The following is a 24,070-nucleotide window of genomic DNA, read 5'->3' as shown; positions in this document are numbered from 1 at the left end:
TTTTATTCCATAAAAAGAATAGCTTCTTAACTGCATGTGTAATATGTGTCATATTTTAAAAACTACAAAGAGAAATGTTGTCAGACATTCTATAATTTTTGTAAATTAATATTAAATACATGTTAGTTACTATTTTGTGGTAACCAAGGAGAAGAATACTCTTTAAAAATTCACTGGGACAAAGTCTGTTAGCTCTTAAATTCATTCTGTGGTCTAAAGTTTGAGTCATTTTCCCTGCGTAGTGGGCTTATTCTTGATCACATCTATTTTGGAATTTCCTAATTCATGCTCTCGATGTACTTCCCTCCCAAACTTTCTACAAGCGTAGCTTTCCACAACTCAGTTGACAGTAACACTATCATTTTATTGTTCTGGCCAAAAACATTAGCATCATTCATGAGTCCTTTGCCCACACTTCACATTTATTCTGCCAGGAATCTTGCTGGCTCTACCTAAAAATATATGTGGAATCTGACCTTTTTACTAGGTCCAAACTACTATCTGAAAGAGTTACAAAATTGATACTCCTATTTCTACCTTGCCCTTTTACCATTCTTTTTTCTTTCATGATAAACATTACCTTCTTACAAAAAAATATTAGTCACTTTCTAAAAATTATATTTTATTCTTCAATGGCTATTTCTCCTACCAAAATGAAAGTTCCACTGGGGCAGCATCTTTCTCTCTTTTTTGTTGACTTATGTATCAATGTTCCTCAAAACATTAGCTGGCTTACAGTAGCAGTCTTTAAATATTCATTGAATGAATAAACGCTTTTATATATATATATGTGTGTGTGTGGTTATGTATACATATGCATACATGTAAGTATGTATGTGCATTATTTATATTACAATTTATTCTTTTTGTGGACTGATTGCAAATATATTATTTTGGATCTTATTAAAAATATAATATTTATTCTTTCAAAATTCCATTCCACAAAAAAATCATGGCTTAACTTATATCTATAAATTTTAAATCAGCACTTTTAATGAAGACAACAGAAAATTAGCAAAGACTTTGAGGAAATAATAGAGGAATGGACTTATGTTGCCTCTGAATATATCCACAAAAAAAAAAACAGCGTGTTGCTTGTGTTATTTAACAGAAACTTCAGTAAACTAACCTCCTCATTCAAAAATATTTTTTAAATATGTACTATGTGCATGTTTTCGTAAATAGTTCTGTGTGAGTGTTTGTATGTACACAAAAATGAATGAGACACAGACATTGCTCTTAAAGCCCTAATAAATATTTGAATTTTATTTAATGTAAAAATAATTATAATATGTGAGTCATACTGTTAACTCAGTCATTAGTCTACCAGGAGCATATACATAGTGTTATAGCTACTCAAAGAAAGGAGAGATAAATACAGAATTTTGTGTTTTTATCTCCTTATTGTGCTGCTGTGAGAAGAGAAAGGAAATTTTTTTCAAATTGGAAAAGTTTTCTTTCTATTTTGAAATAAAATATCTGTAAAAGTCTATTAAAATTTCATATGGCAACTAAGAACATTTTAGAAGTATCTTTTTTTTAATTTCAAAGCTATTTCACTTTGAAACATGAAATGGTTAAATTTTTATAACATGAGGGACTACAGAGCTTTGTTTTTATTGAACATTGTATTATGGTTATTTCAACAAAAAACATCCAAACCAGACACTAATTAGCTATATATCAAAAGGGTCATCCATATGAAAAGAATCTTAAATACCCCTGGAATTAAGGTAATTTGTGTTTATGATTAAATATAGGAATAATTAGCCCATCCCTAAATTATAGAATGAAGAATATAAATTCATGTTACAGAAGCAATGATCTCAGGTAGCATTTACATTTAACTATAAAAAACACAGTGAAATACATTTGCATTTTTGAAAGCTGGTCTAATTATTCTTGACTCAAAATTCATAGTTAATCCACTTGGCAGTTTCTGAGTATAAATTTTATTCATTTGTTCCTTAATATATCTATTTCTAGAAGAGAAAAAAAACACAGATATGCCTAAGATATGCTTTTCTCCCCAAAATGACAAATCTCATAAGTTCAAAATATTTGGAAAGTTTTCCCTAACTCTGTTTTTCCCTGTTCCCATAGAATATGACCCACTTCCCTGGTATTTATTCTTCTTTTATTCTTGACATTTTACCTCCAACCTCTTTTACAAATTTCCCTGAGTTTCCTACCCATATGACTTTGTGTTTATTTTTTTCTAAAATCATCTTATATTCTGTTACATATTAATACATCCATAAGCTTTTAGATTTGGAAGAGTGAAAACTCTTATCTATTACACTGACATCATCTATAAAAATCCAGTGGTGTGCTGGTAAACTGGATCTCAAAAGAAAAAAAAAATACTAATTTATACTGTTTGCCAATTTCTCTAGTGTAAATATTCCCAGGTTGTTGATTTCAAGTTACCAACCCAGCTGGCAAAATTCCTAAATATTTAAAACTAGGCTTTCACACGCTGGGAGCTGCTAACTCAGGCACATGCTGAAGATACTCAACTATCTCTATTTGGAATTTTAAATTACCTGTAACTACTTCATGAAGTAGCCCATGTATTGATGGACAGTTCAAGTTTAAAAAAAAAAAAATCTCTTATGTTGGCCCAACATATTTTCCCATGAAATTTGTCCCTGCATTGGCATTAATCACAATTCAAAAGCTATACAATGTAAATAGAAACCCTTTGCCATATGACAGTCATTCAGACTTTAAGGAAGCTTCTGTGAGTGTCTTTTCTCCTAGGTTAAATACAGTTCCTTCTAACTGTTCATATCTGAGGATTTCCATAGTCTTTAACAACTGATCTTATTCCTGGGGCGTACTGTAATTAACTGTCAATGGGGTCTAGAAATTAACACATAACTCCAGATGTGGTCTGGCTAAAGCAAAGAGTCAGAGAATTATTAATTTTCTTTCCCTGGCCACTATAATTTTGCTAGTACAGTTTGAGGATTCATTAGATATTTTTGGCTGCCACATCACACAGTTGGCTTGCATAGAATTGTAAAACCAACTTTATCCACCCAGTTGTTTGTTTTTACCTAAAAAGCAGTTAAGCCAGTTTTTGATCATTCTGTGCGTGTCCAACTAATTTCTGAACCTAGGTGTAAGAATTTACATTAATACCTCTTACATTCCATCCTATTAATTAGGTTCTTCTTTTCAAACAATACAATTGAATCCATAGCCTATCTACTCTTTCCATTTTTGTGTTTGTGGTATTTTCAGGTATAAAAGTATGCTTTCCCTCTTTTCACTCAAACTAAAAATAATCTAAAATGGTAAAAATGATAAAAATGAATTGAATGCCTTTCTGTAGGAAGCAGCATATGGAAAAACCTTAACTTCAGATCTTTTCATTTTCTCTTGTTCCCTGTTCCTTCCCTCAACGTCCATCATTCTGAAATGAGGAGCTGTAGCCCAGAAAACACAATTAAGCTTTTTGATATCATCTAGATGGACTTAATTCCAAGTGTATCTTTGTCTCCAAAATTATTTTTTCAGTTAAAGAGTTGACAACTGCACCTGTATGATCCAAACTCCCTGCCCCAAATCCTTCAGGCTTCAAAGTTACTAGAGATATAGTTCATGTTCCTTTCTGAGCTATCACTCATTTTCTCATGACTCAGCAGAAGGAAACAGCTTGAGCTTTTTCTAGGTTTTGGCAGATTCCTCCTTATCTCAGATAAGAATTTCTTAGAAGATAACACCTTTCCCAATAAGCTGTGGGGAAAGTTTATATAACCAACTCTCTGTACTTCAAAGAAAATAACTAGTGCTAATTATAAGTCTTTTCTCCAGGAAACAATACTATTTTTTTTGTACAAATCAGGATCTGTTTTAATCATCTTACATCTCACAAAGGACTGAAATCACTTAACAGGTTTTTGTTAATGTGTTTACATACACATCTTTTTTAAAAAGATTTATTTATTTGAGAGAGAGTGCGCCCAGGCGCCTGTGCGCATAAAGGGTGGGGAGTGGAAGGGAAAGTCAGAGGGAGATGGAGAGAGAGAGTGTCAAACCAACTCCGCACCGAGTGTGGAGCCCTACAGGGGGCTGGATCCCACGACCCTGAGATCACGAACTCAGCCAAAACTAAGAGTCAAACCCTTAATCGACTGCACCACCCAGGCACCCTTACATATGCATTTTAAGTGAGAATTTTCTCAAGGGGCTAACTGATATAGTAATGTGATTATAAGATTAATTAAAATCTCTCTGGAAACACTGCTGTTTCTGTATTGAAATAACAACCGTTTTCTCCATCATTCCCCAATGAATTAGATACCAGGAAATAATTTTATCTTGCATTCTTATATTCCAACTCCTTTTTTAACAACCCACTTCCCTTCTCACATGTAACTTGCTCCTTTTTACTTTTTGGTTTTATTGCTTCCAATTAGATGTTTCTTTCTGTCCTTATTTTATCGATTTGTGTTTCTCATATCAAACTCAAGCTCCCAACAAAGCTTTTCTAGGTAACCTTTCCTTATTATCATACCTGACCTTAATCAATCCTTTCTATGCATTCCCTCGAGCACTGAAGTACCCAGTGTGATGCACACTAAATCAAACATATTAATATATTGTTGATATATTAGTGCTCATTATTTTCAAATCTCTTTTGCATGCTTCCCCCCCGATATGACAAAAGTTAGTATGAAAAATAAAATTTCTAATTAAGAAGATTTTTAGAGTTTAATGAGACCCAAAGACTTTTTTACAGGTACTGTAAAAACTTTTTACTCTTCCATTAATTTTCAGATCTATGAAATGGTAGAAGGGAAGCATTAGGATGCTCATATGACAAGTTCCTTAATCAAAACACATGGCAGTTGCAATTTCAAAAGGCCATTGTAAAAATCAGTATAGTTGTTTAGAACCAAATACGACAAACTTTTTGATGTGTTATAAATTGAAGCAGGCTTAAGTTAACAATGACATTCAAAAATACTAGTTTACTATTGGGAGAATGTCTATAGGTAAAAAGTAACCAATTATATTTAATTCTGAAAGACAAAAATACTAGCAACTGCACATTCAGAATCAAGTCTATTCATTTCCACAAAATCTCTCCTACAGTGGATATTCTTTATTTTTTACTTATACATTGAATAGCTTCCTAATGGCTTTTTCCAGCTTCAATTTTTTTTTATTATTGTTTATGAACATTTGGAATTTTATTTAAAAACAAAACAAAACATCACAAACACCACTGTTACAGTTGGAGGCCCTCTTGGTTCTCTACAATGATAGCGTGCTCACAACGGGTTCCCATTATTTAGTCTTAAACAACCATCTTTAAAAGAAGGAAGAAAAAACTTGCCCCACTACCATTTCACTTGTTTTAATGTTTCTTCACAAATGGTAAAAAATACTAAAGTACAGAAAAGGAATAATCATAATGCTGTGGCTAATATTATAAATGTGAAATTATAAATTTAAAACATTTTCTGGTTTAAAAATAAATCTGTAGTCAAAACAGCTGTGCGGGGTCTCTGCATCTAGTAGGGCTGGTCTCTGCGTTCCTGACAGTGCTCACTTTTATCCATTTTTCCAGGTCCTCCACGACCGCCTCTTCTTCCTCCCATTTGTTCTGTCAAAGGTCCAGGGGGCCCACCAGGGCCGCCCCATCTTCCTCCACTAAAGCCACCTCGGTCCATGCCCCAGCCACCATGGAAGCCCCCTTTGTCTCCACCATGACCACCTCTGAACATCCCACCCCAACCACCGCGGTCCATGGGGCCACCTCTTCCTCCCTGCCTGCCACCAGGGCTGCCTCTGCCACGGTCACCACCCAGGGATGGAAAGGATGGTTGGAAGGAAGGCTTCGAGCTTTGGAGCCTTAACATTGCTTGCATTCTGTTCTTCAGGGGAAGTTCTGGTTTCCACACCCTGGACTGGGGCACTGCCGGTCTCCAGCTTGGTGTTGGACGTTTCCTCCTCCGGATGGGTTCCCTCTGGAACCTTGGGGCCCTCTTGGGGGAAAGCCACCCCGTTTCCTCCACGGCCTCCCATGTGACCCACTGGGGCCCCCAGGACCTCCTTGGCTCCCCGGACCTCCAGGGAGTTGCTGCGGCATCCCACTGCCCTTACGGGGAGGCATGCCACACTGCGTGCTGTGCATCAGAGGCTTCTTCCTAGCAAAAGAAAACTTGAATTTGCTCCCTTAAAAATCTTTCCCATCAAACCACTCCATGGCAATCTTGGCAGTTGGTGGGTCTTCATAGGACACTGCAGCATCACCTTGAGGCTTTCTTGTTTCCTTCTCCAAGTAGATCTGGATCGTGGGTTGTCCGTTTCTCTTGTTCATCTTAACAACTCCATACTGTTTAATGAAGTCTGCCAGATCATCTAGAGTCCCATTGTCATTTAAGCTTTGCACATAAATTGCACTGTTGTCAGAGTCTTCGTCTGGATCTACAGGTGGGCCTAGATCAAGATCTGGTCCTTCGACCAAGGGCCCATCGGACGTATTGAAGCCACTTTGCTCTCCAACACCCATTCTACTGCATCCTCCTTCCTGCCGACCTCTGCTCATTCCTGCACGACCAAATCCCCCTCTTCCCCTGCCCCATTATCAGGGCCACTCATACTCTGATTCTTTCCTGGTCCAGAAAATCCTCCAGACTCCTGCCCATAAACACCCATGCTGCTGGGGGGGTCCTGTCGGAATGAACTCTGCTGCCCGTAGCTGCTGCTCTGTTGGTTATATTGACTTGGAGCCTGGCTGTAGGATCCAGTTTGGGAGGGATAACTAGTGGGCAGCTGCTGCCCATAGCTGCTTTGTTGACCATAGCTACTTGCTGTCCATAGCTGCTGGGCTGCCCATAGGTGTTCTGCTGAGAGTAACTGCTCTGATCATAACTAGTTGGCTGTGCAGAGGAATAGCTGGTAGGAAGATAAGATGGTGGTGCCCTGACTGGCTGCAAGAGGTAACTCCCAGGTATCTGGGGATAACTATAGTTACTCTGTCCATATCCTAGGCTGGGCTGGTTGTAACCTCCTGTGCTAGATTGAGGTTGACTAGTCTCAGCAGATTTGTTACCATCCTGCGGTTTTGCAGGTTCAATGGCTGCCAGCTGCTGCCCATAGGCTAGGTAAGCAGGCTGAGTGCCATATGCAGACTGAGCTGCATAGGAGGCCTGGGTGGTAGTGACCGTAACAGTGGTGGTATCATGAGCACCAGTGCCGTCCCTCTGGACAAACTGTATGCCTGGGGTGGGTGGAGGGGGAAGTTGGAGTAGTATAACCAGCAGGATGCTGTCCATAAGAAGTTGCATAGGTGGTCTGCCCATAGGTCACAGTGGTCTGAGCCTAGGTATAGCTGACATCAGTGGGCTGTCCATAGGTTCCATAACTTTGCTGCCCATATGCCTGGGTGGTCTGTGCATGTTCTTGAGTGGACTGGGCAGCATATCCACTGTAGCTTTGCTGAGCTGCAGCTTGGCTGTAGGTACTGTAATCTGTGGACGCCTTTTTCTCTACTTCCTTCTCGGTCTCTCCTTTTCCAGCTTTAATCTTGACCTACCATAACAATTCCTTTGAAAATTGGCCAATATAGTCTACCGAAAGCATAGTTCTGATCACATGCCATCTCTACTCATTAATTTTTAGATGACAGGCATTCTTGAAAATTGCAAAGTGATTAAAAAATTTTAATCAAGTTGAATTTTCTCAAAAGAAGTACAAATGATAGAAATCCAAGAGAAAAATCCTTTGTGTTTTAACATGTTACATGAATCTAAATAAAATATTAATATTTACAGAGAAAAGTGAAACTTCAGACAACATTAGTCTATAACCATGAATTTATTATCCTGCCTCTCCATTATAAATTTCTTTTTATATTCAAATGTCTGCCATGATTTTTATATTTAGTTACATTATACTGGCATTGATCTGGTTGAGTTTTCACTATGGTGAAGCAAGTTGAGAGCCACAACATATTCTTGTATTCTCAATGATGAGCCCCATTTTTCCTTTGTGGTGATGGCCTTTTAACAGTTATCAGAGGTCTTCTCTTGAAATGAAAGGATTTTTTTTTTTTTACTTTTGATTTAATTTAAAATAAAGATTAAAAGAAAAAATAACTTGGGATAACTCTACATTCATAAACCTAGCATCTGAACAATATGAATTCAGTGTCATTTGGGAAGGCTGGGTCCACTTAGGAAGTCACCTGTCATCTTGCTCAGTACTTATCTTGCTTCCTTTATTTGCAGGGATACTGAAATGAGTTCCTACAAAGGACAAATGCTTAATACTCAAATGATGGGATCTCTTAGTTTTTAAATTTCTCTTATTAATCTGAGTACACATTTTAAAGAAAGGACTACATCTCATCTCACCACAGTGTTTCTTTTTTTTTTTTTTAAGATTTTATTTATTTATTTGACACAGAGGGAGAGAGAGAGAATGAGAGAGATCACAAGCAGGGTGGGGGGGCGTGGGCAGAGGGAAAAGGAGAAGGAGGCTCCCGGCAGAGGAGAGAGCCTGATGCAGGGCTCGATCCCAGGACCCTGGGTCATGACCTGAGCCAAAGGCAGACGCTTAACCCACTGAGCCACCCAGGCACCCCTCACCACAGTATTTCAAAAAGCATATCAATTAATCATCCATAAATGAAAGGCAGGTATATAGTATTGGGATTCTTATATTCTACCTTGCATTCTACATACAGTTATGCATTTCATTCTCTCCTAGTTGATCTGGAGCTCCTGCAGATCAAATACCTGCCTTGTCTATTTCTTTTAGCACTGACAGAATATAATACATTGCTTTATTCATCAGAGTAGGTACATAAAAAATGTTTATTGAGTCAAATTGTATTCGATTAAATTTCATGACAGAATAGCTATTTTGAAGAGAGGGAAGATGTATTTATTGGTATTGTTGTTTTGTGATTATACACTGCAACATTCATTAAAAGGTCCAAGCAATTTATATTTAGAAATGTATACTCCAAGCAACATTAATCTTGATTAACAAAAATTCCTCTACCAAAATTTCACCACACTAGTAGAAAATGGGGAGTTTCATTGCTGGCAAGAAACATTCACATAGAAACCAAATGATGAGAAATATCCAGCACCTGCTGCCTTTAGGCAACTCTAAATTAAAGCTTTCTATGTTTAGACATACTATACATCTAGATAGCTAAAGTGTAAAATTATTTTGCTTGGCAAGATTTTCCTACTTCATCTTCTTGATGTACAGATATCTGCATGAAATAAGTCAGTCAACCACTATTTTTTGGCTAGGTGACAAAATCTTTGTACCTTCCTATCAGAGAGTTCACTGAATTTATTGATTGGTCTTCCCAGGGTTTCCTTCTAACTATACAGCTATTAATTTATGATTTACAAAAATGCAAAATCATAACTCTCACATAAAATGAACATGAGCCAAAATTTTTATTTAACTCATGAATTGATGAGGGAACCAATAAGATACTATAATGAATTCAGAGATTTTGGCAATTGGGCCTTCAGAAATGCTGGAATTAACCTGCAAAATTAATTAGATGCAAAACTGCTTAATCTTCCATACAGCAATAATGGGTAATATTTGGTGTTATGTTTTCTAGAGGGCAGAAATAAATTTTATCTTTCTTTCTGGGCCATACTGATTTGTACTACTAACATTTTTTTTAATGTTATCTTCTACTTTTACAGAGATGTAAAATGGCCCTAATCAGCAGAAAACCAGTTAAAGCTACATACCCTGGTGTGTAGAAAGTCAGTTAAAGCTACACACCCTGGTAGAATCTGTTAAAACCCAGAGGGTCCACTAAAAGCATATCCAATACTCTTCTTTGTCAGTTTGGGCAATTTTTTCCTGAAAGTTTATCTAATGTTGGAATGTGACCTTGATATTTAATCTTTTTCAGGACTTTTTTTCTCAGCAGTAGAGCTTATTGCAGTTTATTAACACACTGTTACTCAACAATGTGATTGCCTTTTTAAGGGTATTAACTTTTGACGGGCAACATACTGGTTCAAGATTTAGCTAGTTACAAGAATCATTCAACTTAGGAGGGAACACTTAGGAATTTCTGATTCTGTGTCTTTCCTGAGCTCAGTCCTTTCCAGTCCAAACTGTACCTTCCTTTCTCTGCTTCTCTAACCACTAAACAAGGATTCGTTATCTGTTTTCAAATATGAGCCCAACGCCCTGATTAAATTCAAAGCTGCTTCCAGTTCCGAAGATCAGAAACTCATTCTATTTCCTCCTTAACTTCCATGTCCGGAAGTTCTTTTAGTCCTATGATATGTGGGCCAGGACAAATTTCTTTACTGTCAAAGAGAGTCAAGACTGGGAGTGGAAGGGGAGTTTAAACATTTTCTGTGTCAGTGGATCACTTTATTCCCTGAGGAAAGCCAGGAGTAGTTGCACTTGCAGGAGTGGTTTTGAGGGGTGGATACATGAGCTTAGAGCCATGTTTCAGCCAGATAGATAATGATAACCCTTTAAAAAATGCCTCAGAAAGTATCTCCCCCCCTTCAAGTCAGAGGGAGCATTTGTACGGAGCTAGATTTCCAAGGACTCAGCCTGTAGGAGTATAGCTTATGGGGGTGAGGAACTAATTATTTTACAAGCAAATCATATTCTATATTTGGTGACCTGAAGAATGACATTCCAGATTATTCACCGACTATAACAATATGATTAATTGCTCCTTGAAGCTACTTTCAAATATAGTCAAATCACACTCTACTGATATAAATTAAACATGCTTTCATGTGCTGTTACTTGCAGTGGTATCAAAGGTGAAGTAAAGACAGGTAAGAATGAAGGCAAGGAGCCCAATTAAATGGTTACTTTAATAGTCCACCTAAGATGTAATGATAGTCTGGACCTAGGGCAGTTGCTATAGAAAAGAAGGGATAGTTCAAAAACATATTTAGCAGGACGTGATGAATTAGGTATGAGGGAGAATGCAGGATCTAAGATGACTCAAAGGTGTCAGCATCTCTGTAAACAGCATCTCTGTAAACAGTAGAGGTTTCAGGATATTACATGAGAGTAGAGTATAAGCGTTTGGGAATCAGTAATGATTATGATCCTTCCAGACTTTGAGCATGTGGAAAAACAAATATTTTCTTTTGGGGAAAGATTTAAGAGTTTTCTTCTAGTAAGAGAGGTAGAAAGAGTTGGCTTTTTATTTTATTTTGTTTTATAAATATTTTTAAATATTAGACTAGTAATTCATTAGGCATATTTAAAAGGTGCGGCAAGGGGGGTGAGGGAAATAACAGCTTTGTATGAGAGTGAGATTGGGTAAATGGTATATAAAAGAGAGGTTTCCATAATGAATGGTGATCAAGATGTAAAGATCAGGATTGTAAAGTTGCAATGATCTGACCGTAAAGTTTGAACTCTAATATCAACTTGGGCACAGAATCTGGTGTCTCAGCAAGAGAAGCTCAGATAGGGGCTTGGAGTCTTCTAATTCTTTTGGAGTCAGAGTTGAGGGAGTTTCTCGCTTCTAGTCTGAGTATAGTGTTTGCCTTTATGAATAGCTTTTAGATGTTCCCCCTTTTTTCCACGAAACGATCTCTTATACCATGGTTTCCTTTTCATCCAAGATTCTCTCTTTTGAGCAAGATTTGTCTTTTTCAATGTCTTTCTTGGTGTGGTACTCAGAAATAGTGTACACAGTGGTATCCTAACCTAACTAGATAAGAAGACTAAGATATCCCCAATGGATAGATGAGTATAAGTTCAGGAGCATACTGTGGTTAGCTCATTTGACATCATACTATCGACTTAAATTGAAGTAACTTCCAATAAAGCCCTAATTTTCTTTTTCAATATGTATTATGTATGTGTGTGTGTGTGAAATATAGTTAGGTTTGATCAGTCAATATTATATGGCATCATAAATCCTGTACTTAGAATCCTTTCCAATACTGTGTTTTCAAGCATGTCGATAAGTTAGAATCACCAATGATAATTACAAATGTGAATTACAACAAAGATAGAGCCTGTGTCATGATGTTAGAAACCTCTTTTCAAATTGACATCCATTGTGTATAGTGATTTATTCACTTACATTTAACTGCACTATCGTCTTTTCCACATTTATGTATTATCTCTAAGTATCCTACAAACAGTGTTGCAGATTGCTCCATTAGTGCTATGCAGTCTCTTTACTTGAATCCAATAATCCCATAGATCCACATGTTCTAGAATTTTTAGATATACATATATGTACACATATATATTAAATGTCTAATATGTTAGACATTTATATATCATATCTAGATACTTTAGATATGATGAAAATACTTTGCTAAATCCAACCTCTGAATGCTCTTGTTTCCCTATTTCCCCCAATCCCTTCAACACATAACTCTAAACTTTTGGTCAGTTAGTTTTGTTGAGACGAGTATTTTGACTAACGGTTTTAATATAAGGTTTCTAGAGTATCTTTAACTGGAGAGTCTGTGGAAAGTTTGGGATAATCATAAAAGCTGATGTCTAATTTATAAATGGTCTGACAATAAATATCGCTCTCTCTCTCAAGACTTAATCAAGTCATTTATTTATCAAACAAAGGACTCCTTATATCTTACACATATTAAGGTCACTTTTTGTTAACTATTGTATGTACCAGGCCTAGGGCAGATATTGGAGATACAAAGATAAACCTTCATTATTAGTTCTTATCCTAAAGGAGGTAAGTAAGCATCTAATAACAGAAATAGGTAGTACCGAATGGTAAGAGATATGAATAAAATATTATGAGAATATAAAAGAACTGAAGCATGTGCCAGCTAGAATTTAAATCTAAAGAAATTTATAATTGTTCTCAAATTAATACTACTTATATAGAGTTTTATCTGAAACTTTTATATTCTATAGAAAAGTCTGTTTCGAGGCAAACACTTCCATGAAGCATTGCATCAGACCCGTCTTGGCCCACCAACATGAAACTGCCACCCACACCCATATTCACCAACCCATTCTTTTATATTTTTGTTGTGGTTGTGTTCTTGGGTTTAGTATACTACAGTCAGAACCTTCTTGGGTATAACGCAGAATGCTGAATAACAATCAAGTTTAGTCTCAATTTCACATGAACCTGGGGTCTATTTCCCCACATATATCGTTTAGCACAAAAGAAAAGAAATGCATTGCTTTGTGGAGGAGAAAGCAGGCCTAGGCTTGTTGACACCTATCTGCGGCTCCTTTCCAAGGGCTTATTTTCAAAAGCCAGATCCCCATCCTTTTGTTGAGTTGAAAAATTGAAAACAAATAAAAAGCTATAGGAAACTTCCTTTGTTGAAGAAGAAGCCATGTGTGAAGAATTTTCATCCACCGTGCACTGCCAACGTTTCTAAGTGTAAATAGCAGGAGCATTGCCTCATGATTGAATTTGCCTACAAGTGATTAAGGTCATACATTACATAAAGAAAATGAGCATACTGCTAAAATAATTGCTCCAACACTAATTCCACCCTGTTATGTCTTGCTAGGAATCCTTTGCCATTAATGCAGTCCCATCATGTTTATTGCAAGTTTCAAGCCTGGCCTATTATGATAGGCTTTTTCACTAAAACTTACTCCTTTATTACCTTTCAGGATCAGGAGGACTAGATAATGAAAACTTAAATTACTCCCATTTGTAATTCTGTTGCTTACAAGGTCGTCAAAAGCTACAGAATTTTATTGGTATGTTTAAAAAGCCATATGAAAGAATTAACTTTATATGCTTTTATGCTGGCGGCTCTATTACGATATTCTTTTTCAGTTTCTATGGAAAGTACTTTCATCCACAGAACGACAAAATTAAGAGACATGCTGCAGTGAAATAAGTTCCTTTCATGTTTTAAGGACTACAGTGATTTACAACTCCCCACTGAGATGAAGGTGCTCAAATTATTCCCCCCACCCATCTTTCTTTTCAAGTTTAAAATGAACTAAGTGAGTTTGCCTTTGGTGTTTTATAATGTCAATGAACTTTAAAGAGCTTTTGAACAGCCACCAGGGACTAGATCATCATTTTCTTTATGTTCCTATCCAGTTGAAACTGCCTCACTGATTTAAGCCAGGGCTCCCCAACCTGGATGCCTTGGTACTTTAGGGCACCATGGACACTCTTCCCAAAAAACTTGCCCAACTGGGCTTTCCTTGAAGATGAATACATTGCTCTCCTGTGAAGAAGGACTACAATCAGAAGATGGGCTTCTTACACACAGGTGATTTGGCCCCTCCTTCAAGTTAAGTCTCCACTCTCTCAAATAAAATCTCTCTCTAAGACTCCTGTTGTGTACCTGACATTTTCGTAAGAGCTTCATCCTTTGACACCGGCATGCCTGCCCACCACCCACCACCTACATCCCATTCAAATTAGAAACTGTCTCATTCTCCTTTCCTCAGGCACCAACAGATTTAGGACAACCACTGCTGTTTTAGTTGTGCGGCAGCTAAATTGCCTTCGATGAACAGAAGTTGAGCTTGCTCGTAAAATCAGACGTTCAAAGCTTGGGACTTAATTTGCCAAACAGGTACAGGTACAGAGCATAACTAATATAAAAGTAATAGTTCTTTTCAATTCTGAGGATTATTAGCTGTCACAGACCAAGCAGGCTTGGGCCTGTATCTCTCAGGAATGATAGACCTTGAAATAAACACATGCTCCTTCATGAATCTTGTTGAATCTTGAGAAACATTTTTTTTTCAGGGTTGATATTATTTAGAAAAAAACTAGATAGTGCTCTCTTGAAAGGTTTAGCTATTTAAAGGTATATTTAACATAATATGTTAAAAGTTTCTTTTCATAATAAAGGCTCTAAGTACCTCTAAAAAGGTAAAAGCCTTTCTAAAAAATTAGAATAGTTTTTTAAAGTAAAGTCAAATTTATTTCTTTAAGACGCAACTCAAATGTTACCATTCTGATTTTTCCCAACATAATTCAATACAATTTCCCTTCCTCATCTATAGTATTATTTTAGCCTTGATTATACTCATTTATTATACTCCATCTTTGATACAGATATTCATTTAGCCTGATTACAATCTAATACAAATTAGATTTGTATCCTAGATACTTAAATAAATGAGTGAATTGTATTTTATTATAAATAACTATATTTCACAATTTGGTAAATTGTTTGATATGCCCTTAGGCAGTTCTGTAGTAACTAAGTTTTGGAAGTTTTAGAATGGTCTAACAATAAGTTTTTGAAGGTAACATAACTCTAAGTAGAGTTAGAATGGTTTGTTAATCTGTTTTCAACACACATCTGATTGGGCATGTCATATTTTCACAAATAAATATATCCTTCTAAATCCAAAGATGTGCTAAACATACAAGTAGATGAATTCCTAAATTTCAGTTTTTAAGAACTGAGCTTAAATAGAAAAGTATTTCAATTAAGAAAGGGTGATGACATCTCCCTAAATGAGTATGCAGGTATACACCTTGGATTTAAAAGTTGTTTCCTACTGCTAAGGCTGGCAGACATGATGAAAATGGCTCAGACAAATGAAATTTCAGTGTTCCCCACCTGACTCTGATCCTCATATTTACTTTTTCTTCTTATTTTTAACACACTGAATCTGCTCATCGCATTTTAATTTAGGCTGACGGTGATACTGTCTTCTGAGATTATACAGGTATTTTATGGGAATTTTTATTCCAGAGCAGCCACTTAGAAAGCTGAATTGGGTTATAAGTTATTAACAATTAGAAAACAGGGGATGTTTTCTTCAAACATGTTTTCTTCCCTAGAGAACATATATATGCTTATCGAAATATTATTATTCCTTGAAAACATTTATTCAGCTGAACAATGGTTCTTGTCATGTTATAACATGCAAGATATCAGGATGAATGTTAATGGAGGTATACCACCTTTAGGGAATGAAAACAAAAAGCAAAAAAAAGCCTACTCATTTGAAATAATATTTCTAACTCATTCAAGAAATATATATTCATGGAATTCAGTAAGAATTCTGGATACAAATATGTGATTTTTATTCACATTGGTCTTCTTTCTAAGGAGTGTGGCATTATGAATTCTGTCCAAATATATCTATTTTTATATAAAATATGGTTAAAAACACTAAATATGTGACTTAAAAACTTTTCTACACAGGGTATATGGATATATGGCAATAATTTAGTTAATCTGATCCCTGAAAGGTTCAATATGGGAGAATTCAGATGAAACTGTTGGTTCTACTTTTTTAAAATTTTGCATCTAAGTTGACAAAAATAACATGATTATTGCTAAGTCATCATTTTTTAGATAGAAACAGATTGTAAATTATGTCTATTTTATCATTTGTTTACTTTTTAAAGCAGTTATTACATTTTTTTAGAAATATTTATTTTTTTATTTTTTTTATTTTTTTTATTTTTTATTAACATATAATGTATTATTTGTTTCAGGGGTACAGGTCTGTGATTCATCAGTCTTACAACAATTCACAGCACTCACCATAATACATAACCTCCTCAATGTCCATCACCCAGCCACCCCATCCTTCCCACCCCCCCTTCACTCCAGCAGTTTGTTTCCTGAGATTAAGAGTCTCTTATGGTTTGTCTCCATATCTGGTTTTGTCTTGTTTCATTTTTCCCTCCCTTCCCCTATGCTCCTCTGTCTTGTTTCTCAAATTCCTCATATCAGTGAGATCATATGATACTTGTCTTTCTCTGACTGACTTATTTTGCTTAGCATAATACCCTCTAGTTCCACCCATGTTGTTGCAAATGGCAAGATTTCATTTTTTTGATGGCTGCATAATATTCCATTGTATGTATATACCACATCTTCTTTATCCATTTATTATATTCTTTAGATCTTTAGTATATCCTCTACTTGGTCATCAACTCACCTTATATGTGCTAATTTTATTCTAAATAATGATATCAAGTTTTCCTAACCTGTTTGTCCATCCCACTTGTATGTGTGTGAGTGTGTGTGTGTGTGTGTGTGTGTGTGTGTGTGTGTGTGTGTTTATTAGGCCTAAATGGAGATGGGAAAGTACTAATGTTTTATTTAGAATGAAATAGAATTTTTTTATTTTTTTATTATTTTTATTTTTATTTATTTATTTATTTTATTTAGAATGAAATACATTTTTGTAATCCATAATAAGAAATTTTAAGTTGCTGTTTTGTATTAGATATAGATCATATACTCACCCAGTAATTTATTAATTCCTTCCACAAATATTATTGAACGCCTTTTATCTTCTAAACATGTGATAACAAATAATTATTCCCATCTCAATTCAAATCTAATTAAAAGATATCTACAATTCTCTTTTCCTCCTGATAAATCAGATTATACAATCCAATCCAGATTAGTCATATACCAAAAATTGGTTTCTCTGTCCTAGAAATCCAATGGTCCCATGAAAGAAAATTGCTGGTTCTCTCTCTCCTAAATACTGTGTAACTTGAATTATACCTACTGTACACCTAGAAAAAAATTCTCATGTGTATTTACTATAACCAGTGTTTTGGTTTTGTTTAATATGAAAGCCATGAAGAAAGATTTGTAATTTTATAAATAGCAACTTACAGTATTCTTAAAGTATCTAAAGATCTCTTCCAATCATCCAAACTATCATGTAACTATAGTTCTTTTTATATATTAATATTTTGGGGGCACCTGGGTGGCTCAGTCAGTTAAACGTCTGATTCCTGATTTCAGCTCAGGTCACGATCTCAGGGTTGTGACATCAGGCTCCATGCTGGGCGTGGAGCCTGCTTAAGATTTTCTCTCTCCCTTTCCCTCTGCCCCCCATCTAAAAAATATATATGTATATATTAATATTTTTTTCAACTTTTTATTTAAATTCTAGTTAGTTAACATATAGTGTAATATTGGCTTCAGGAGTAGAATTTGAGCACTGAGTATTACATGTAAGTGATGAATCACTAAATTCCACTCCTGTTACTATAGTCTTTATAAGTTATTTTAGGGCCAAAATTCACACACTTTTATATTTACTATTATTTTAACTAGGGATAATATTCAAATAATAAGTAATTTGATATCTCAGATAACTAAGGTCTATGCTATAACAGGCTATAAGATCTCCTAAAACATTTACCTGTAATAATATTATTCCTCAAGCTCATCAAATATGTATTCATGCCTAAAATTTTCTTTGTAATTTTTATTATTGGACACTTAAAGAAAAACTACATATTTGTTATTATTTTAAAATAAAAGTACCATATATCATTCAGGTAGTTCAGACATTATAAGTGGAAAGTAAAAGTACTTCACCTACCTGGCCCTACTCTGACTTCTCTCAAAAATTAACCACTATTGAGTTTCTTATGTATTCTACTAAAATAATTTAATTAATATATTTAAAAACTATACAAATATGCTTATAAAGATTCTGTTTTAATTTTTACATTAAAATGAGATCTGACTATATCAATATAGATAGTCATTTTTTTGTCTGCATAAAAGCTTTGTCATATGCCATGGTATTGACACATTATAACTCATTCCACCAGTTTTCTACTTAATACTGGTTATTGATTTTATTTCTAGTTGTTTAAATTATTATGTTGCAATGAATAGCTTTGAACATATGTTTTGATAATTCTTTCTTCTGAGTCTGTCCAAGATCACATTAATAGATATGAAATGCTGGAACAAAGAGTACCTACATTATACATTTTGATAGATATGGCCAAATTTCCTTCCTTACATCCTTTTATTTCCCCACTCCAAATTTGTGGCAGTTCTTAGTTACCTACCCTCTCACCAATACTGGGTATTAGACCACTTTTCATATATGTCTATCTGATGGGAAAAACAGAATCTCATGCTTTATTTTTGTATCTTTATGTATGAATGAGGTTGAAAATCTATTTGTACATCTATAGCTTTTTTTAACTACTCTTTCTTAATCTTTTCCGATTGTAATTGCAGTATATGCCATATTATTTTATTGTGGCTTTGTGTATATATGCTATTTAACTTGAGAAAATGAGCTATATGCTATTTTGGTTGCTCAATGCTGCCAATACAAATTGACATTTTCTACTTTTTTTTTTAAACACTGTGTATCTTTTCTTTTACCTTTTTATGTACCAAAAACGTCAAAAATTCTATCTGGTTTTGTTTTGCTTGGAAAAGCTATGCCTGGCTCTAAAATTCTATTAATTCAACAAAGATTCTTCCAGTATTTTAATTTTTTCATTAGTAGCATTTAATTATTAATATTGATAAGTATATTTCACATTTCAATATGAGTGGTGAGGTGAGGAAACACTTTAATTGCACTTTAAGTGCTCAATAGCCACATGCGGCCACTTCTCTTGTCCCTGTCTCTTTCTTTCTAAACATTCCCACTATCCAACACTCCCCCTTTTTTTGAAGTATAATTCATGTTTCTTACTTCTGTCTTCCAACTTGCAGCCACACCTTTCAAGGTGATCACCAACAGAGACTCTGTTGCCAAGCAACCCAAGCCAAAAAGTCATCAACAACTCTTAGTTCATTTATTAGTCACTCTCAAAGAAGTTTGTGGTAGTCAGAATTTAGTCTACCATGTAGCATCACGACCAGTTTATAATGAAAGTAACAGATTCTCGGATCATATCTGCCACATATAGACGTTTAGTAAATAATCATGTATTATTGTGCAGGCATAAAACTCTTTCATTCACACTGTTTGGCAAGATTCATGATATATTCCTGTCTTTTCAGAGGTTGTTTCCATGACATGTTCACTTGACATCATTCCAAAGAGTTCACTCAGAATTATGCCAGAAGCAGAAATCTTTTAACCTAGTTGTCGCCAGGGAACCAGGAGTCCTTCTAATGATGGCAGGACATAAATCCACTTGGGAAATGAAACCTTGGCTTCCCTTCCTAGACAAAGGCCCCAGACCTGGCTGGAGTCTTATACACTGTTCATGCGAAGAAAGTGTCTCTAAAGAACTTAGCAAATCCACAGATCTTGAATACTTATAATTTCACCTGTGAAAACCCATTTCTAATGTTCATTATGCTAATAATAACTCGACAAACTATTAATATCATTATTATGCTAATTATCAAAGCATCTGGCTTACATCAGGATAAATATTTAATATGAATTAAGACCTTTCTCATAAAATGGTAAACCATCACACCTGGGTCCAGGTTCTTGATTAGAATACTAACTGCATCAAGTTGTAACATTAACTAACTCCCATATGCCCACTTTTTAATGTTGAAGTACTTAAATGTCAATGTTATTGACATTTATTGACACACTGTGACAAAGTGACAAAGTTATTGACACACTTATCCAATTAATATAATCTATTTAGGAGGCAATTGGGAATAAGTAACAACTAAGTTTTTTCTGTTACATATTTTATATATGAAATTAATTTGGGTCTTGTATGTTGTAATTGAGAAATGCTTAAGTCTAAGTTCGGTGAGGAGTGAGTGTTACCTATATGGTGTCGTATGAAATGTAGCATTGTGTGAAAAAACAAATTCCAGGGAATTATTGAAGCCAGGAAAGATAATTCTTCACAATTTAGAGAGGAAAGATTTTTATGTTATTTAGTAGGCTATGAGAGAATTAGTAGTTCACAAAATAAGGTAATTAGCAGAAGTGGTGAGATATATATATATATATATATATATATATATATATATATATATTTCCCAGAACTGCCTAATAGAAGAAAAATATAATTACACAGTGGGGACTGAGGAGCAGTTCTCAAGCCCTATTTAGAGAATTTTCCTAAAAGACTCATTTATCGTAGAGTAAAGGTGATCCAAGGAATAAATAATCTTTGTTCCATTAAATTCACTTTGAAGAAATGGGAATCTATTGAGGCCTATTGATACTGGTAGACGGAACATAAAGATGCAAAGATTTTAAAGACAACCAATGTCACCTCCTCCATTTAACAGGACAATTCTAAGTCCCTGAACAAGAATATGATCATCCAACCAAAGTGTAATAGACGCTGTGGGTGGGAATCAGATCTATAAACTTCTTGTCTAGTGCAACTTCTACAGCAAATAAAACAAAACAAAACAAAACAAAACAGTATTGTTGGCATTTTCCTGGCACCAAATTATGAAGATGTCTAACCGGGCTCAGAAAAAAATGAAAGCCATGTCTTACTGAAGGAAAGGCTATGAGGAGAAAAATAATGAAATTCCCAGCTCAGAGAATAAAGAGATGGAAGAATTAAGCAGCCAGTGAAAGAATCAGAGAGAAGTCTAACATCTGAGTCCATGTTATGTGGAAATGGACTGTGGAAATGATCTAAAGAAGAAAGGGAAAAGTCCAACAGGGAAATGGTGATCAGATTTTTATGTGTTAAAACCACATGAGCAGTGGCGACTGGGTGGCTCAGTTGGTTAAGTGACTGCCTTCCACTCAGGTCATGATCCCGGGGTCCAGGAGCCCACATCGGGCTCCCTGCTCAGCGGGAAGTCTGCTTCTCCCTCTGCCTCTACCCTCCCCTGTTTTCTGTCTCAATTAAATTAAATTAAATTAAATTAAATTAAATTAAATTAAATTAAATTAAATTAAAAAACTATAAGCAGAAGGGCCCACAGAAATACTAATTGAATTTAAGAGCTGAATTATCTACCTATCTAATATTGTGACCAGTAATTCATTTATTGACTGATATGTTAGGAAATAAATAAGGATCATAATTATTATGATGTAAGCATGTTCAGACTAACAAGATGGTTCCTTTTAAATAGAAACCAATCAACTTATAAGAAACCTTATGTTTAGTATCTATAACTATAATGATTTCATTTGATAGGTTATAGGAACTCCCTTCATTTGTTCCGACAGAGTGAGTATGTTATTACAGCAATTATTATGAAGTTACAATACTTTACTATTACCAGAGCAATAGACCTGGCTCTACAAGCATATTCTTGAAATTCATAAACCATTTAGTTGGCACTTTAAAATTTTAAATTGTGAAAAAATATTTTTATGAAGATTACCTCTTCCCACCCCTAACGAAGTACAGTGTTTTAAAAGTTGTGGACAGGCAAAAAAATAATTACTGATAGTTAAAAACAAAACAAAACAAAACAAAAATAGTATTTACTTTAGGTCAAACAACAAAATAATCATGGATAACTAAAAAACAAAGCATTTAGTTTAGAAAATTATTTTTCCCTGTTGTTTTATTGCAACAGTGACAGTAAACTGAAGAGAGTAAAATAATTCTATTTTAGGATTTCATACCTTAAGGTTTAACAAATAAAAGTTAATAAAATTTCAGTAAGTCCAATACTAGTTTATTGGTTTTGCTTCTGTTATATTTTTAGAAAAAGAGGTTGTGAGAATAAGCAGGGATCTGTAATCCTTAAGAAAAAGAACTCTTTTTACTGTACTGAAACAGTGAGCTAATCATGTGTCTAAAGAAAAAAAAGTCAAAAAAAAAAAAAAGAAAGAAAAAAAAAGTCATCCAAACCAAACATCTTAGAGTTCTGGCAAGAATTCTTTACCTTAGGCAACTAAAATAATGATCTACCTTAATTTAAGAAAGTTTCTCAATCTTAAGTAACATTTGCCACTATAAATTATATGGTTGTTTTATTACAAGTGTGGTTCCCATGAGACAGAATATAGGCAAACCACCAAAAACATAATATGAGGGATTCCTAAGCCAGAATAACTATGGTGAAAAGATGTATGTGTGCCCGTAAGGCAAATGATATCTTATTGACATATGTACACATCCTGTGTTACCTCTAAATTAAAAAAAAAAAATGAGACTGGTAATGAGTAGGGATAATGATTTTCTTACCTCAGGGAGTCCTGAGGAAGAAGGGGGCTGGGACAGGTGCAAAGAACAGCTCAGAAGGGAAAAATGAAGAGATATCATAGCTTAGAATCTATCGGATCTCTAAAACCTTTTAGAATGTCTAAGATTTCTATGAATATTTAAGACCTAATATTTCATTAGAAATCAAATAACTGGATCCTAAGAGGAAGATCTAGAATTACTGACCCATAAAGAATGAGTTTAAAACTCAAACAAAAAGGCAGAAATTTTTTAAAGCTCCCATATCCTTTAGAGAAGTCATTGCATTTACTTGATAAATCAACACTCTACAGATTTTATTATTTCTCTCATTTTAAAGATGAGGTTCTGCCACTGTTCTAATGTTAACCCTCTTCTCATAATAGAGAAAGAAATCACTTACTTACAAAGCCAAAGTTGAATATGTGAATTGGCTTTTCTGCTGCCACCATCTTTCTGCTACAGTCACGCCATCTCCTCTTACCCCCCGCCACTTTTTTGTCAGAATTGGAGCTGCTTTACTTGTTCTTCCGTAAAAGTAAAATCAGTCATGAACGTTTCAAAATGTCATTCACTTTCCAGATTTCTGACACTCCAATTTGCTTTAGCCTCTTCCTAAGAAATATTGCTTAGATTGATTACCGTGTTCAACTTTTCTGTAAGATTTGTGGAAGTGGAAAAATTACACAGCCCCAGGCAGGGCCTAATGTACTTACCTGCAGCAGTGATGGGGAGCCCGTTTTCTGGTAGCTGACTCCCAGTCTTTCCATGGCACCCACAGGTGGGCCTAGTCAAGTTCTCTATATCCCTTCTTTTTTTTTTTTTTTTTTTTGGACACAGGCTCAAAGGTGTCATCTTGCTTTTCTCTCTTTCTGATTCCCAGTTACTCCTTTCATCCCCCCTTATGCTTGGCTCTGGAATTAAATGCTGTTTTTAGATTTTCATCTAAAGGTCCCCTTTCTGGGGACCCTAGAGGAAAAAAAGCCCCCTTTGTTTTAAAGACTATAATACAAAACCTGCAGGAATTTGGATTTAAAGTTACATAAATTATGAACATGAATATGTAACAATGACCATAAAATACAGTCATAGCAAAATCTGATCTATATAGTTCTCCACTTCTTTCTGAGATGGTAAATACATGAAAGTTTCTGTTGGACACCTGTTCAACACTTACTTTGAAGGGTAAGGTTCAACTATGCCTTACCATTATCCAACCTGTGTCAACCACCACATCTTACCCATGTACCATTTGTTGCCTCC

The 24,070-nt window shown here is 35.1% G+C and overlaps 1 pseudogene; it reads right to left on the bottom strand.

The window, feature by feature from the left end:
- Positions 1-5,528: 5,528 nt before the first annotated feature.
- Positions 5,529-23,577, bottom strand: LOC113922404 (annotated as a pseudogene).
- Positions 23,578-24,070: the final 493 nt, after the last annotated feature.

This window comes from Zalophus californianus, chromosome 9, assembly GCF_009762305.2.
Source record: "Zalophus californianus isolate mZalCal1 chromosome 9, mZalCal1.pri.v2, whole genome shotgun sequence".
NCBI classification, from domain to species: domain Eukaryota; kingdom Metazoa; phylum Chordata; class Mammalia; order Carnivora; family Otariidae; genus Zalophus; species Zalophus californianus.
The sequence above is the reverse complement of the archived record's forward strand: the minus strand, read 5'-3'. Positions and strand labels throughout refer to the sequence as shown.